The sequence below is a fragment of the Leopardus geoffroyi genome, chromosome C3 (genome assembly GCF_018350155.1).
Source record: "Leopardus geoffroyi isolate Oge1 chromosome C3, O.geoffroyi_Oge1_pat1.0, whole genome shotgun sequence".
Lineage (NCBI taxonomy): Eukaryota > Metazoa > Chordata > Mammalia > Carnivora > Felidae > Leopardus > Leopardus geoffroyi.
Window position 1 is genome coordinate 137,559,016 of NC_059338.1, and position 14,619 is coordinate 137,573,634.

The window sequence follows — 14,619 nt, forward strand, 5'->3', positions numbered from 1 at the left end:
GAAATAAGATCTATAGGGGGGAAAAAAAAGACTACTCATTAGAAAATTGGCAGAAGACTCACAGCTCCAGGAAGAAATACAAATGTAGGAAAACATATTTAGCTTTTCTAGTAATAAAGGAAGTGCCGAACGAATGAATGAATGAATGGGAGAAAAGAAAAGAAAGAAAAGAAAAAGCAAGAAAGAAAAATATTTTTGGCGGGGGAAACATATTTTCATCCTGGCAAAGACTGATAAAACCCAGTGTTAGCACGGTATGAGAAAATGGGTATTCTTATATATGGAGCTGGGAGCATTATTTGATTCAGCTTTTGGGTAGGGTAGTAGGTCTTTACAAATCAAAATTTTAAGTGTGAATGCTACCCTTTCTGCAGTTCTGGAATTTGTCTGAAGGGACAGTTGCAAAAATTTGCTAAAACATATATACATAGGTTATTTTGGTAACAATTTGCAACATTAGAATGATGGATATTTAGATTATTTCAGTGCTTACCAGTCTGGCGGTTGGTTAGAATATGTTGTTTTAATTCAGCATGAAACTCTACCCAGTAAAATGATGCCTTATATCCATATTCGTTTTGGAAAAATATACATAGCAGTTTGCAGAAAATGCTAGCTGCAGAGTAGTATTTGTATTAACCTGTTTATGTAACTTTCTACATAACATCTGATTTTTGTAAATAAAAACATGAAGGATATTTTGCTCATGTATTCATACATACAAGTCTGATAGGTTGGTCAGCAAAATATTTACAGTGGTTATCTTTGGGACTGGGACTTCTAATTTTAATATCTTTGTACTTGTGAATTTTTTTAAACAAAAATAATATCACTTTCATAATAAGGGAAATCAGTAAAGCTATTTTTTTAAAAAACTTACCATTAAATGACCTATTATATAGAAATAATGAAGAAAGGTCTAGTTAGCTAATAATTTAATAAGTATAAATAGATGGGTCAGAAGTAGGTTGTTCACTGGCACATAGTAAGTATTCAAAGTGGTTTATTAAAATGGAAGTGTAATGGTTTGATGTATGGAGGAATACAGTGCATTTTTAATGGGGAAAGTAAGTAACTTTGGCGGCAGATAGTTTACAAAAAAGTATTTTGCCTGTTTCAAAACTGAGAAGGTAAGCTTTCTGTTATAATTTATTCAAGTATTTGAGGGTCTCTACATTAGCATAACATTTATAAAATGTGAAAAGTCATCAAGAAAACTTATGGCCCAGAATCATAGAATATTAATGTTAGAAGAGACTATAGAAATCAGTTTCCTCACTATATAGATGAGTAAACTGAAAGCAGAAAGGTTTAAAGGGACTCACAAAGGCAGATCTCTTCTGTCGAACATCCTGATTTTGGCTACTCAGTTTTTGCTTGTGCATTTTTAGGATGAGAAGATTACCACTTTAAAAGGCAATCCATGGTGTTGAATGGTGTAGTGGGTTGAATAGTGTCCACCAAAAATTCATGTCTACTTGGAGCCTTAGGATGTGACCTTATTTGGAATAAGGATCTTTGCAGATATAATAAAAATGAGGTCATATGGAATTAGGGCAGGCCCTAAATCCAGTGACAGATGTCTTTTTGAGAGGAGAGGATGCACACAAGAAAGGAGGCCGCCTGAAGATGGAGCAGAGTTTGGAATGATGCAGGTTACAAGCCAGGAATGTGAAGGATTGCCAGGGAACACCAGAAACTCCTAAGAGGCACAGGAGGATCCTCCCCTGAAGCCTTCAGAGGGAGCATGGCCCTGCCCTGCCAACATTGATTTTGGACTTGGAGCCTCCAGAACTGAGAGAAAATATATTTCTGTTGTTTTAAGCCACAAAGCTTGTTACTTCAGCAGCCCTAGGAAATGAATACAAATGGCTTTGGTTATTTTAAATGTATTTGTTCATTCTTTCCATCAGCAGACACTTACTGAGCACTTTTTATACGCCAGGTACTCTGCTAGGTGTGTCACAGGTGAATAAAACGGTTTCCTGCCTTGGTTCTTGGAGCTGGGTCCAGTAGGAAAAGGAGCTATGTAAATCTGTAATTGCAGTACTGATGTGTCCTCATCAGGACCGTATACGAAGATGAGTAGCGGCACAGATGAACTGGGAGAACCAAGGTGGGTTTTATAAAGACCTTTGTGCTTGGTTTGAGAGATGGAGCTGAAAACAGCCTCTGTGGTGATTCTGCTTGATTCCACCACCACTAGTGCTGTCAGTCCTGCCCAGCCCAAGGCATGTTTGGCCTGCTGTGATAGCGTCGTGTCACTAGAATTCTTTCTCCACAGATCTGTTGAAGTAATTTTTTAAATGCAGTCACCGCATGCCACTGCCGAAACATCAGTGGGTTCTTTTCACAGTGAAAATAAAATCCAAACTCCTTCTCATGTTATGGCCCCATATAATCTGGTACCTGCCAACTTTTCAGCCCCCTCTTCTTTCACAGTGGTCTTCTTCCTGTGAACGTGCCAGGTTTGTGCCCATCTTTGACTTTGCTCTTGCTCTTCTCTGAGACTCAAGATCTTGCCATGGCTCCTTGTCCTTCAAGTCGCAGTCCACTCTGCAGAGGAATCTTCCCTGACAGCACCCCTCCCCCGTCTGTCCTTTTACCTTGTTTTATTTATGGCATACAACACTAACTCAATTCATTTGTCTGCCTCTGCCTGGCTTCCACCCCCACCTCACTCCCCACCTCACTCCCCACCTCACTCCCCACCCCACTCCCCACCTCACTCCCCACCTCACTCCCCACCTCACTCCCCACCCCACTCCCCACCCCACTCCCCACCCCACTCCCCACCCCACTCCCCACCCCACTCCCCACCTCACTCCCCACCCCACTCCCCACCCCACTCCCCACCCCACTCCCCACCCCACTCCCCACCTCACTCCCCACCCCACTCCCCACCCCACTCCCCACCTCACTCCCCACCCCACTCCCCACCCCACTCCCCACCTCACTCCCCACCTCACTCCCCACCCCACTCCCCACCCCACTCCCCACCCCACTCCCCACCCCACTCCCCACCCCACTCCCCACCCCACTCCCCACCCCACTCCCCACCTCACTCCCCACCTCACTCCCCACCCCACTCCCCACCCCACTCCCCACCCCACTCCCCACCCCACTCCCCACCCCACTCCCCACCTCACTCCCCACCCCACTCCCCACCCCACTCCCCACCTCACTCCCCACCCCACTCCCCACCCCACTCCCCACCTCACTCCCCACCCCACTCCCCACCTCACTCCCCACCCCACTCCCCACCTCACTCCCCACCCTGCCACCACAGACTGTGTGGTCAGGAAGCAGGGATCTTGTTTACCCAGCTCAGTGCCATGTCCCTAGCATGCAACATACAGGAAGTGTTCAATACAGAAGAATGAAGAAAAATTTACTCTTTTAGTCTCATGCTACCATGTCTGATCGTATGTCACCATATCTCTCTTTGGGATGAATCTCAAATTGTATTCCTGTAATTTCAGTTTATAGTCCCACCTACACCCTCCCCTTAAAATTCCACCTTCATCGTTATACTCTTTCTGGGCTGCCGCTGTGGTATGGAGCTATCTTAATCTCTAAATTTATGTAATCTTATTTAAAAATTCACTGAGGTTTAGAAAAGTTGCCCAAAGTAACACAACTGTAAATGGTGTTTCTGGGGTTTGAACTTAGATCTGTCTTTGACTAGAGCTCCTGTCTGCTGTACTGGATTAGGCTGCTGAATGCTTTTTGGTGAGGGCGAGGTAAAAATAAAAAATTAGAATAGGAGCCCTCTCCATTTTGAATGGAAATAGCAGACACTTCGTATTTGTTTCTTTAAGAAGAACTAGGTGATATTTGTTAAAAGGAATTCTAAGAAGAAACTTGAATTTCTTCTTTGGATTGAAGTTAATATGTGCTTATTATTTAAAAAATGAAATATATAAAAAATACAAAGAAGAAAGAGGAAAGTAAACACTGTCTGTAATCCTATCACCCAGTGATAAATAGTTAACATTTTAGAACATTTTCATCCAATCGTTTTCTGTACCGATGTAAAATATTGTAATGTCATTTTCATATACAAGTCTTTCTCTAAATTTTGAAACAATTTCCTGATGTAATTACTAGATCAGAGCATACTGTCAAATTTCTTTCCAGAAAGAAGTGATAAAGTGATACCAGTTTATATTTCCATGAGCAGCATATGAGTGCCTTTTCATAAGTTGCTGATCTTTTTAGTTTCCATTTCTTGGATTTTTGTTGATATTAAACTTGTATTAGATGTTTATTAATTACCTGATACCTATCTTCTGTGACTTGTCTATATCCATTGCCTATTTTTCTAGAGCTGAGAATGTGAAATTGGAGGAAGAAATTTTATGCTTAGAAAAGTATATTGAAAATTAATGACTTGAAATCTTCTGGATGTACTACTGAAGCATGCTCACTGTTAAAAACTATCAGCACACAATCTCTCCCTCAAGTAAATATTTTAAATTTAGTGATACTGGGGCATCTGGGTGGCTCAGTCGGTTGGGTGTCCGATTTCAGCTCAGGTCATGATCTCACAGTTGGTGAGTTCGAGCCCCACATTGGGCTAGGTGCTGACAGCCCAAAGCCTGGAGCCTGTTTCGGATTCTGTGTCCCCCTCTTTCTCTGCCCCTCCCCCGCTCACACTCTGTCCCTCTCTCTCTCTCTCTCTCTCAAAAACAAACATTAAAAAAATTAAAAAAAAATTAGTGATACTACCTCAAATTTTGTATTAATAAGAAAAATGGAACATAAGACCCATTTTACATAGCTTTTCTAAAATCTCAATTTTTAAAGATAATTTCTGTCTAATATTTAAAAGGTTTTTTAATGGTTTAAAATATTAACATAAAAAAGGACAATTGGAAGATAAAAGCAAAATATATATTACATGATATGTGCAACCAACCTTTTCATTTTTCCTTTGTTTCATAGTGAAAATTCTCCATTTTCAGAGAAAAACTTCCTGGAAGTGACCCAGAATTTTTGTGGTTGGCCCCAGCTCATTTCTAGTTGAGGGGTAGTTTTAATAACTGTCAAGGTTTCCACACTAATTTCCCCATCAGTGGTGTTTTTTACGTTTCTTTAGAGTAGGATTCATGTGGTGGGCCATGAAAGAAAAACTATTGAAGATATAGAAATAAGACTTAGGACTTTTATTTATATTTATTTCTAACCTTATTTTCTATCCTAATTTTATTCATGTCGCATAGAGTACATAAAAGTAAATGTGTATAATTCATAAATAAACGCATTACAAGTTTGGAGACCACTACCTCAGAGCATCTGTCGATTGCTGTGAGTTCTTTTACACACACACACACACACACATCCCCATATGTAAAATTTCAAAGGGTTCTTAGAGTCCATTTTCACCATGAGACCCATTTAACCATAACCTTCCTTGTCTCCTGAGTCTACTTTGCTGCAGCTTTTTGTCTAGCAATTTGACTTTATTAGCCAACTCTGATTTCAATCCTTAAGGTTGAAGCCCAGGATTAACTGTCAGAACAGCTGGCCTTGTACGCTGACCTGTCCTGACTTCAGTTTGATTAGACTGTGATCTCCTTAAGAGTGCACATTGTTGATTTAGCTGTGTTAAACCCAGTGCTTCACACAAAGTAGATACTCAGCAGATGTAAAGGGTATGTTAGACCTTTATGAGGTCCTGTCTGTGACCCAGTGCTAGTGAGTCCAGCTTTCTGCTTTACTCACACTCCCTCCTCTCTCTGCCTTCCCACAGTGCGGCCTCACACCCTGTTATGCAAGCTAGTCCATTCTGTCTTAAATCCTCTTATACCATCTCAAGGTGGTCATTTTTAACTCTCTGATGACTAGAGGATTTGTGGAGAGCCTCTTGAAGTGGTATTGGTATTCATATCCCCTAATATAAAGCTGATAAATGACATTGTCAGAGTGAGGGACTGGTTTCCAGCCTGTTAAGAACTTTATAAAAGTCTCTGGATTTCTCCTGGGGCCTTGGTTGTGATAACAGGTTAGACCCCTGTTGTTGAATAACCAGACGACTATAAGCAGCCCTTATCTTCAATACTGTGTGGTACATAATCCTAGGTCAACATACCCTTTTTGTTTTTAGGATAAAAGTATAGAACTAGAGAGTACTAAACCAAAAGAAACTGGTTGTAAAATTTTGCTTGTTAGAAACTGGGCTGGTTTGCTCAGGTGTAACACCAGGGATATCCGATAGAAATATAGTGTGGCCACATATGTAAATTAAAGTTCTCCTGGAGCCATATTTTAAACGATAAAATGAAACATGAGAAAGTTTTAAGAAACTTAAGCAACTATATCCAAAATAATAACATGTAATCAGTGTTAAAATATGTTGATATATTTTTATATATTTTTGGAGAGCACATCTTGATTCTGACAAGCACTATTTCAAGTACTCTGTAGCTACAAGTGGCTAGTGATTCATTGAACAGTGTAGCTCTAGAAGTAATGTTTTGTGGTACATCTTGTTAGAGGGAGTCAGGGCCATCTCTTTTTTTTTTTTTTTTTTTTTTTTTTTTTTTTCAACGTTTTTTTATTTATTTTTGGGACAGAGAGAGACAGAGCATGAATGGGGGAGGGGCAGAGAGAGAGGGAGACACAGAATGGGAAACAGGCTCCAGGCTCTGAGCCATCAGCCCAGAGCCTGACGCGGGGCTCGAACTCACGGACCGCGAGATCGTGACCTGGCTGAAGTCGGACGCTTAACCGACTGCGCCACCCAGGCGCCCCAGGGCCATCTCTTTTTAAATAATTAGACATATGTGTAGTTATAGTTTGTATAGTTCGGTACATTTCCCTTGTTCATACCTTTAATTATTAGGAAGCTTGGAAATCTCAAGATACTGTATAAATTAGCTGCATTTTTGGAGATACTGTATAGTTTCAAATATGAGAGGACAGCAAAGTTTTTAGCAGCTCTATTTTGCTTTCTTTGAGCTGGGCTGTTTCAATTTCTTGTGTTTTTTGGGGTGGGGGGAGGGACTTTAATCTTAAAAGCTATGCTTTTCATAGTGAAGTCACTTTCATCCTTCTTCAGATATATTTTTAGGTTGAGGGAAGCTGTTGGGTGAGAAAAGGCATAAAGCTTTTTGTTGGGTCAGTTTCCAGTATATCCCCTTACATGGAAACTTTGTTTTCTCTTAAGAAATACAAATATAAAAGATGAAGCAAAAAGTTTTTCTTTAAGTAGAAAAAGTTTATTGAGTTATATGAAGTCAGTCTTATTTAGCTAAGTTTCCTAGCTAGTAGTGCCCTTGAGGCATATGAATAGGTAGTTTTTCGTTTATTAAAGAAAGAACACAATGGCTGGATTACAGACCAGGCCCTATGGATTTGAACATTGGCCAGAGGATCCATTTTAGGCCAGTATGAAAGTGGATAGGATAAAGGTTCCTTAAATTTGGATTTCAAAATATTTAATTAACCAGTTTAATTAAACAGTTTCAACCTTTGAAATTATCAAAGTAATTTAAACAGTACTTTTGGAAGTTTGAAAAAGAATAATTATAATCCCACCATGACATTGTTATTTTTATGTATTTACTGTGTTTACATACATATTTTAAGGTAGCTGTGATGAGTCAGTATATTTAATTTTATAGCCTTTTGGAATGTATTTCTTTTAAAAGCATGCATTTGTAATGTCACTTAGTAATATAACATTTTATTTTGTTGTGATATAATAGCCTGGAAATAGGTACAGGCTGGTGAAGTGATTCTATTCCATGAAGTAATACAGGAATCCATTTGTCATGGTTGTCTGTGAGTTGCTACCAACGCAAACTTAGGCCTTTGGGAAGGAGAAAGACCAGAAGTTCAGGGCTGTTTACTCTGGAGTTGATGAGGAGGAAGTTGTGGTATCTCTTCCACTCTCATGGCATTGGTGAGAACTTAGTCACAGGGCTCCATCTAGCTGTAAGGGAGGCACAAAAAGAGAACTGACATTGTTAGGAACATGCTGTACACAGCTTTTTTCATATTTTGGCGGGGGCAGGGGGGAGTTCTTTTGGATGGTGTTGTATAACTGGGATTACTGGTTCAAACAATATGAATATTTGAATAGAATTTTTATTTCTACATTACTTTTCTAAAGCAATCATTTCAGTACTTTGGAGATTGACCAGAGGCCAATTGTCTAAAACTTTCAAAAGTGTTACACTGTTGAACTTCAAGTAAGAGAAATGGGAACCTGTGGCTTTCTAGCTTGGGACTGCTCTCCACCCCACTCTGACCCAGCTTGATTGGCTTGGAGTTTCTGCCAGCAAGAAGCAAGGCATAAAGACCTCAATTTGAAGGGAGGGTCAGCTCTTTAAAGTGGCCAGTGATGCCAGTGGCATTGTGTGTGATGAGAATTTTCAGAAGTGTGAGGGAGGGCCAATGGCTCCGCTTGCATGGCAGGGGCTTGCAGTACTATCTGAGGCAAACATTCCTGGTTGAGGCTGCACATAAGCACAGGAAAGACCTGGGAAGGCCCAAGGTATTCACATACTTTTGACTGACCCTGAAGTTGCTTGCATTCATGCACCTAGGAGACTTGAAAGGGCTCTAATGGAAAGGTAAACCTGGGGCAAACTTGAAAAAAGACTGAACTACAAATGAGTTTGTCTTACCCACACACATACCCATTGGCAAGGGGAGGAGCCTTAGTGGCTTGAGGTATTTGAAATAAACTCTGTCTCATCACAAATTGACCCCTAAGTGATGCAAAGGGGTAACCTCTAGGAAGCTAGGCCTAAAAATAAAAACAATATATTTAAAATAAAAGTGAACAGAGATATCATTGACTTCATACCACAGGGAGACAGATTTTGCATATTTATTACCCGAGGCATGATACTAAACAAAATGAAAGAAGTAAACAAAACAGCAACAGTACCTTTAAGTGGGAAAAATATAATCCTGAGTTGCTGTATTTTATAAAATCTCTAGGTTTAACAGCAGCAACAAAATTACAGGCCATGTAAGGAACCAGTGATGTGTGAGTCCTGCACAGGAAAAAAAGCAGGAGAAAAGAATTGTCTCTGAATGTCCCCACATTTGGATTTAATAAAGACTTCAACAATTATAAATTTGTTACAAGAACTAAAGGGAACCATGTTTAAATAAAGGGAATTACAACAACAGTAAGTCAACAAACGCAGGTTCTCCATAAGGGTATAGAACTAATTAAAACAATAACCAAACCAAAACAAGACAAAACAAAAGCCACTCTTGATATGATGTCATGAGAGGGTACTTCACCTCTGTAGTAGTCTTTCTCAAGACTTATAGCCTGAGTCTGATCATGAGAAGAAACAGACAAAGTACAACTCTGGATCATTCTATAGGAGCACCTGATCAGTACTCTTAATCTGTCAAGGTTATGAAAAACAAGGAAAAACTGAGAAATTATTACAGATCAGAGGAAACCAAGGAGATGTGATGACTGAATGCCATGTGGTATCCTGCATTGGATTCTGGAACAGAAAAAGGAAAAATTAGTGGAAAAACTGATGAAATCTGAATAAAGTCTGCAGTTTTGAACCAATGTTAATTTCTTACTTTTGACACATTGTACCATGCTTATGTAAGATATTAACATTAGGGCAAGCTGGGTGAAGCATAGGAACTCACTGTACTGTCTTTGCAACTTTTCTGTAAATAAATCTAAATTATTCCAAACTAAAAAGTTAAAAAATCAAATGGAAATTCTAGACTTGAAGAATGCAATGCCTGAAATGAAAAATTCACTAGAGGGATTCAGCAATAGTTTTGAGGTGCCAATAAAAAGAATCAGCAAATTTAAAGGCCGACTAATAAATATGACTCAATATGAAAGGCGGAAAAATGAAGAAAAAGGAAGAAAGTCTTAGAGATCTATGGAACACATCAAGCATAGAACACATCTGTAATGGGAGCCCCAAATGCAGAGAGAGATAGAAAATAGCCTTTTGGAAAATTTTCCAAATTTGATGAAAAACTTACTACATCCAGAAGTTCACTGAACTTTGGTAGGATAAATACAAAGAGACCTGTGCCTAGAAACAGGCTAGCCAATCTGTTAAGAGACAAAGATAAAATCTTGAAATCAGCAAGAGAATAATAACTGGCTACATACAGTGGAGCGTCAGTGTGATTAATTACTGCCTTCTCATCAGAAACACTGGAGGCTAGAATGGGATGACGTATCCAAAGTGCTGAAAGAGAAATAAAAGTCTATGAATAATTCTATATTTAGCAAAACTATCTTTGAAAAATAAAGGTGAAATAAATACATTCATATGCAAAGACTGAGAATTTGTAACAAGCAGACCTGCCTTATAAGAAATACTAAAAGAAGGAAATTATACCAGATGGTAACTCAGATCCATAGGAAGAAAGGCAGACACTGGAAATGTAAATAAATATGTAGGTTAATATGAAAACTTTAAATACAATTTTTCTCATTTCTTACAAAATACTTGAATTCTATCTAAAAACAAATTTAGTATCTATAACATTTCATTCTCCCCACCCCCACATGTTATAGGGCGTTCATCCTTATTGTAAACAAATTGTTCGCACTGTTTGCCTTTTGGTCTGTAGGATCTCAAAATTTTGGGTGTCGGAACTCCTTTCCATTCGGAAAAGTTATTGAAGACTCCAGAGAGTTTTTGCTTAAATGGGCTTTATGTATTGATATTTTTTTGTATTAGAAAATAAAATTGAGGGATGCCTGGGTGGCTCACTGGGTTTAATGTCTGGCTCTTGTTTTCAGCTCAAGTCATAATCCCAGGGTTATGTGATTGAGCCCCACATTGGGCTCTGTGCTGAGCTTGGAGCCTGCTTCATATTCTTTTCTCCTTCTCTCTCTTCCCCTACCGTTTGTGCACACATGCTCTCTCAAAAAGAAAGAAGAGAAAACTGAGAAAAAAGTCAAATTCTACTTATTTAAAAATGACAATACCAGTTACATGTTAACATAAGTGTTTTTTAATGAAAAAAACTACATATGTATTTCAAAGTAAAAAAGATACAAGAATGGCATTGATTTTACACCTTTCAAATCTCATCAGTGTCTGGTTTAATAGAAGACCACTGGATTCTCGTATAGGCTTCTGCATTAAAGTTATTGAAATAAATTGATTTGGCAGAAGTATGTGAAGAAAATCTGGCCCCACTCAGATGTGGTTGGAAAAATGAGGTGTATAACAGTAGCCTTTAATTATAATTGTGGATATTTTTCTTTGATATGATGCCAGAACTCAAGAAGTGGTAGTTTTGTAAAAGTTAGTTGCAATGTAGAATCTGAAACATACATATCTGTGAATTTTTTTGATTCATTGTTATACTAAGCAGTATACTTTGATACATCATTATCATTCCTGTTTATCTCTAAAGGATAATGGAACAAGTTCTGTCTGAAATAATTTGGGGAAAAAACTATTAAGATAATTGAGTATTGCATAAGAATGTTTTTTGAAATTTCTTTTATTAGTATTTGAGATTTCTAAATTGAATGCCTTTTAGATGTTAGGGTTTAATTTAAATTACTGGCAGCTGGAATCGCAGATTATTATTACTATGTATTTAATTGAAAACCTAGTTATATGTAGCATCATCATCATCATTGTAAAAGTTACTATACCTCCTTATGGGAAAGCTAAATAATTCAGAAGGGTATAAAATGTAATTAAAAGAAAACTCTCCTTTTGAATTCCCGAGAGATAAGCAATGTTAATAGTTTCTTGAATGGTTTTCCTGAAAATTTGTTCACATATAGGAATTGTGATATGTGTTATATATATTATATGTATACATATGAAAATCTTGTTAAGCAAATGGAATCATATGTTTTCTGTAAATACATAAATCTTGGATATTTTTGTACTAGTATAATGTCATCCTTTTTAAATGACTGATTAATATATACATTACTAGATTGTTATTAGGAAAATAATTTTTAATAATGAAAGCACACCTTTTAAAATTCCTACTCAAATGTTGCTCCTGATCCTTTGTTGTCAGTTTTATTGCTCAAAAATAATAAAATCACTTGCAAACTGAAATTGCATGTCTTGCAAAGTAGGTAGGTTTTATGATGTTCATGGATGTGATCTTAACTCCAAGATACAGACTAACAGTTGAAAAAGAAAATTCTCAAGGATGACATACTAGATGCTTTTAAGGGAGCCTGATTTGATTACAGTGACTTTTGATGCAAATGATTAGAGAAGGCTCCTAGGAAAAATGGATGAAGCCATTCAGTATTTCTGAAAACAAGATCTTTGTGATCCTCTCTAAAGAGAAAAACATGAAAGATGTGGTATGCTGTGTTATATAATTTTGTTGAAAAGATTACACTAAAAAATAAAGTCAACCCTTGTTTTTTTTAGTCTAAGGAATGTGTGCATAGTTGAAATTATAACTTAAATCTTGTCAAATGTAAGATAACTTAAAACTTTTATTTTTTTCATTTTTCAAGTCAAAATCTTGAAAATCAATTATTTTTAATATTTACAATTACATTTTGGCCCTTAGTTTAAGAGAATTCACCTCAGGATCAATTATGTTTAGAAAACTAGGAATTCATGAATTCCGTAGAATGGATGTACTATATTTAATTTAATCATGTCTCTGCCAATCAGAATGTTTAGGCTCACGGTATTTGTGTGTGTGTGTGTGTGTGTGTGTGTGTGTGTGTGTGTGTGTGTGTGTCTGCCTCTGTCTCTGTCTCTCTGTCTCTGTCTCTCTCTCTCTCTCTCTTACGGACAGTGCTTTAGATAATATCCTGTACATATAGCTTTACATTCCCATGTGAGTGTGTCCATGGCATACATGTCTAGAAGGGGAAGGACTTGGGTCAAAAACTATGTGTGTTTACAATTTTGATATCCCTAAAAGGATTACATGAATTTACAATCTCACTACAAAACTCTGTATACACTTTCACAGTGTATTCCTTGTCCAAACCTTTTCTTGAATTAGCGCAGTGAGAATGTGTAGTGTGAGAGTTTGTACAGTGAGAGATGTGATGTTATTTAAATCTCTTTACTTCCTGAGATTTGGATATTCAGAGTGGGGACAATCCAGATAATGAGGGGCTCATTTGAAAATTCACTGTAACCTGTTTAGTTCCTGAGCTGGGCGGGGAGAGTTTGAATAGCACAGATTACCTGTTGTCCTCTCACTGGTGCAGAGGTATTATCAGTCTCTGTAATCTTTGCCAGTGTGATAGGTTAAAATAAAAATGTCTCATTAGGTTTGTTTTGCTTCTCTTTAAATATAACTCATATTTTAATTTTAGTGGCATTTATATTTAAACATGTACCTTCCAGTTACCTTCTTATTGTATTACAAGAGTGATACTCCAATATTAGGAAAATAAAGACATGTTATAGTATTATTTTATCTGATCTCTTCTAACTTTTTATGGTAAATTTTTATGTAGCAGTTTTGTATTTATGTAGTGAAATGTCTCATTTTCCCCTTATAAGGCTTTTGATTCTATGTCATAGTGTATTATCTTCTGTGTTTCAAGGTAATAAATATATTCTTTCTTGTATTCTCCTACAGTCTTTTACATTTTTCTCATAATTCTATTTCCACAGTTAATTCCTCATGTTTTGATCTTTACTCCATCTGGAATTTATTGTAATGTAAGGAATAAGGCAGAGATCTAGTGTCTTTTCCTCCATTCACCATCCAGTTTCTCCTAAATCATTAATTAAATAATGTATGTTTTCCTTGTTTATTTATTTATTTTTAGAATAGCAGATTAAAAAATTTTTTTTTAATTTTTAAAAAACTTTTATTCATTTTTGAGAAAGAGACACAGAGAGAGTGCTCGCATGCCCACGAGTTGGGGAGTGCAGAGAGAGAGAGGGAGACACAGAAACCGACGCCAGCTCCAGGCTCTGAGCTGTCAGCAGAGTCCCACGTGGGGCTCAAACTCACTAACTGTGAGAGCATGTCCTGAGCCAAAGTCCGACACTTAACCGATTGAGCCACCCTGTCTATTTAAAATGCCACCTCTATCATATGTGAAAATTTTGCATCTTACTTGGTCTGTTTCTGGATTCTAATTTTGTTTCATTGATCAGTCTGTTCATGTGCTAGGATTAAGCTTTTAATTATTATAGCTTAATAGCCTGTTTTAATGTTTTTTATTCCCTACTTGGTTTTGCATATATGTTTATTATTCTAGAAGAACTTAATGACAGTCACAAACTCCCCTCTGCCCTCTCACTACCTATAAAATATCCTATTGGTATTTTTACTGGGATTGTTTGAATTTGTAGTTTGGGCAAATTGACCTTATTAGAATTAATCCAGAGTAAACAGCTAAGCAACTAGCGGTTGTGCTGGATATTCTTTTTGCCTCTTCAAATATGATCTTCACTTTCTCCATCTTGCTCTGTGCCCCAGCAGTCTGACCTCTGTGGAATGCATTTTCCAGGCTCTCTAGCCTCCTGGCTTCTTGTTGCATTTGGTCAGTAGAAGGTCTAGTAGGAGATGGGTGGGTAGGAGGAAAAAAGGTATAAGCCTCTTACCCTATAGGGTTGTGTTTGTCTACCTAAGGCCACACCTTCCGTTGGGCTGGGTCCCCTCTCCCATGCTGAGAGCCCTCACCTC

The 14,619-nt window shown here is 37.8% G+C and overlaps 1 protein-coding gene across 2 annotated transcripts in view; it reads left to right on the forward strand.

Annotated features, from left to right (window-relative positions):
- Positions 1 to 14,619, forward strand: part of PDE7A (phosphodiesterase 7A) — a 123,750-nt gene that overhangs the window by 17,565 nt on the left and 91,566 nt on the right. Inside the window, exon 1 of one of the 2 annotated variants that reach the window (XM_045455080.1) lies at positions 1,981 to 2,116. The exons of the other annotated variant lie outside the window; for it this stretch is intronic. The gene's annotated coding sequence lies outside the window, so the exon portion shown is untranslated. Of the gene's footprint in view, positions 1 to 1,980; positions 2,117 to 14,619 lie in introns of those variants that run through there. 2 annotated transcript variants of the gene reach the window in all.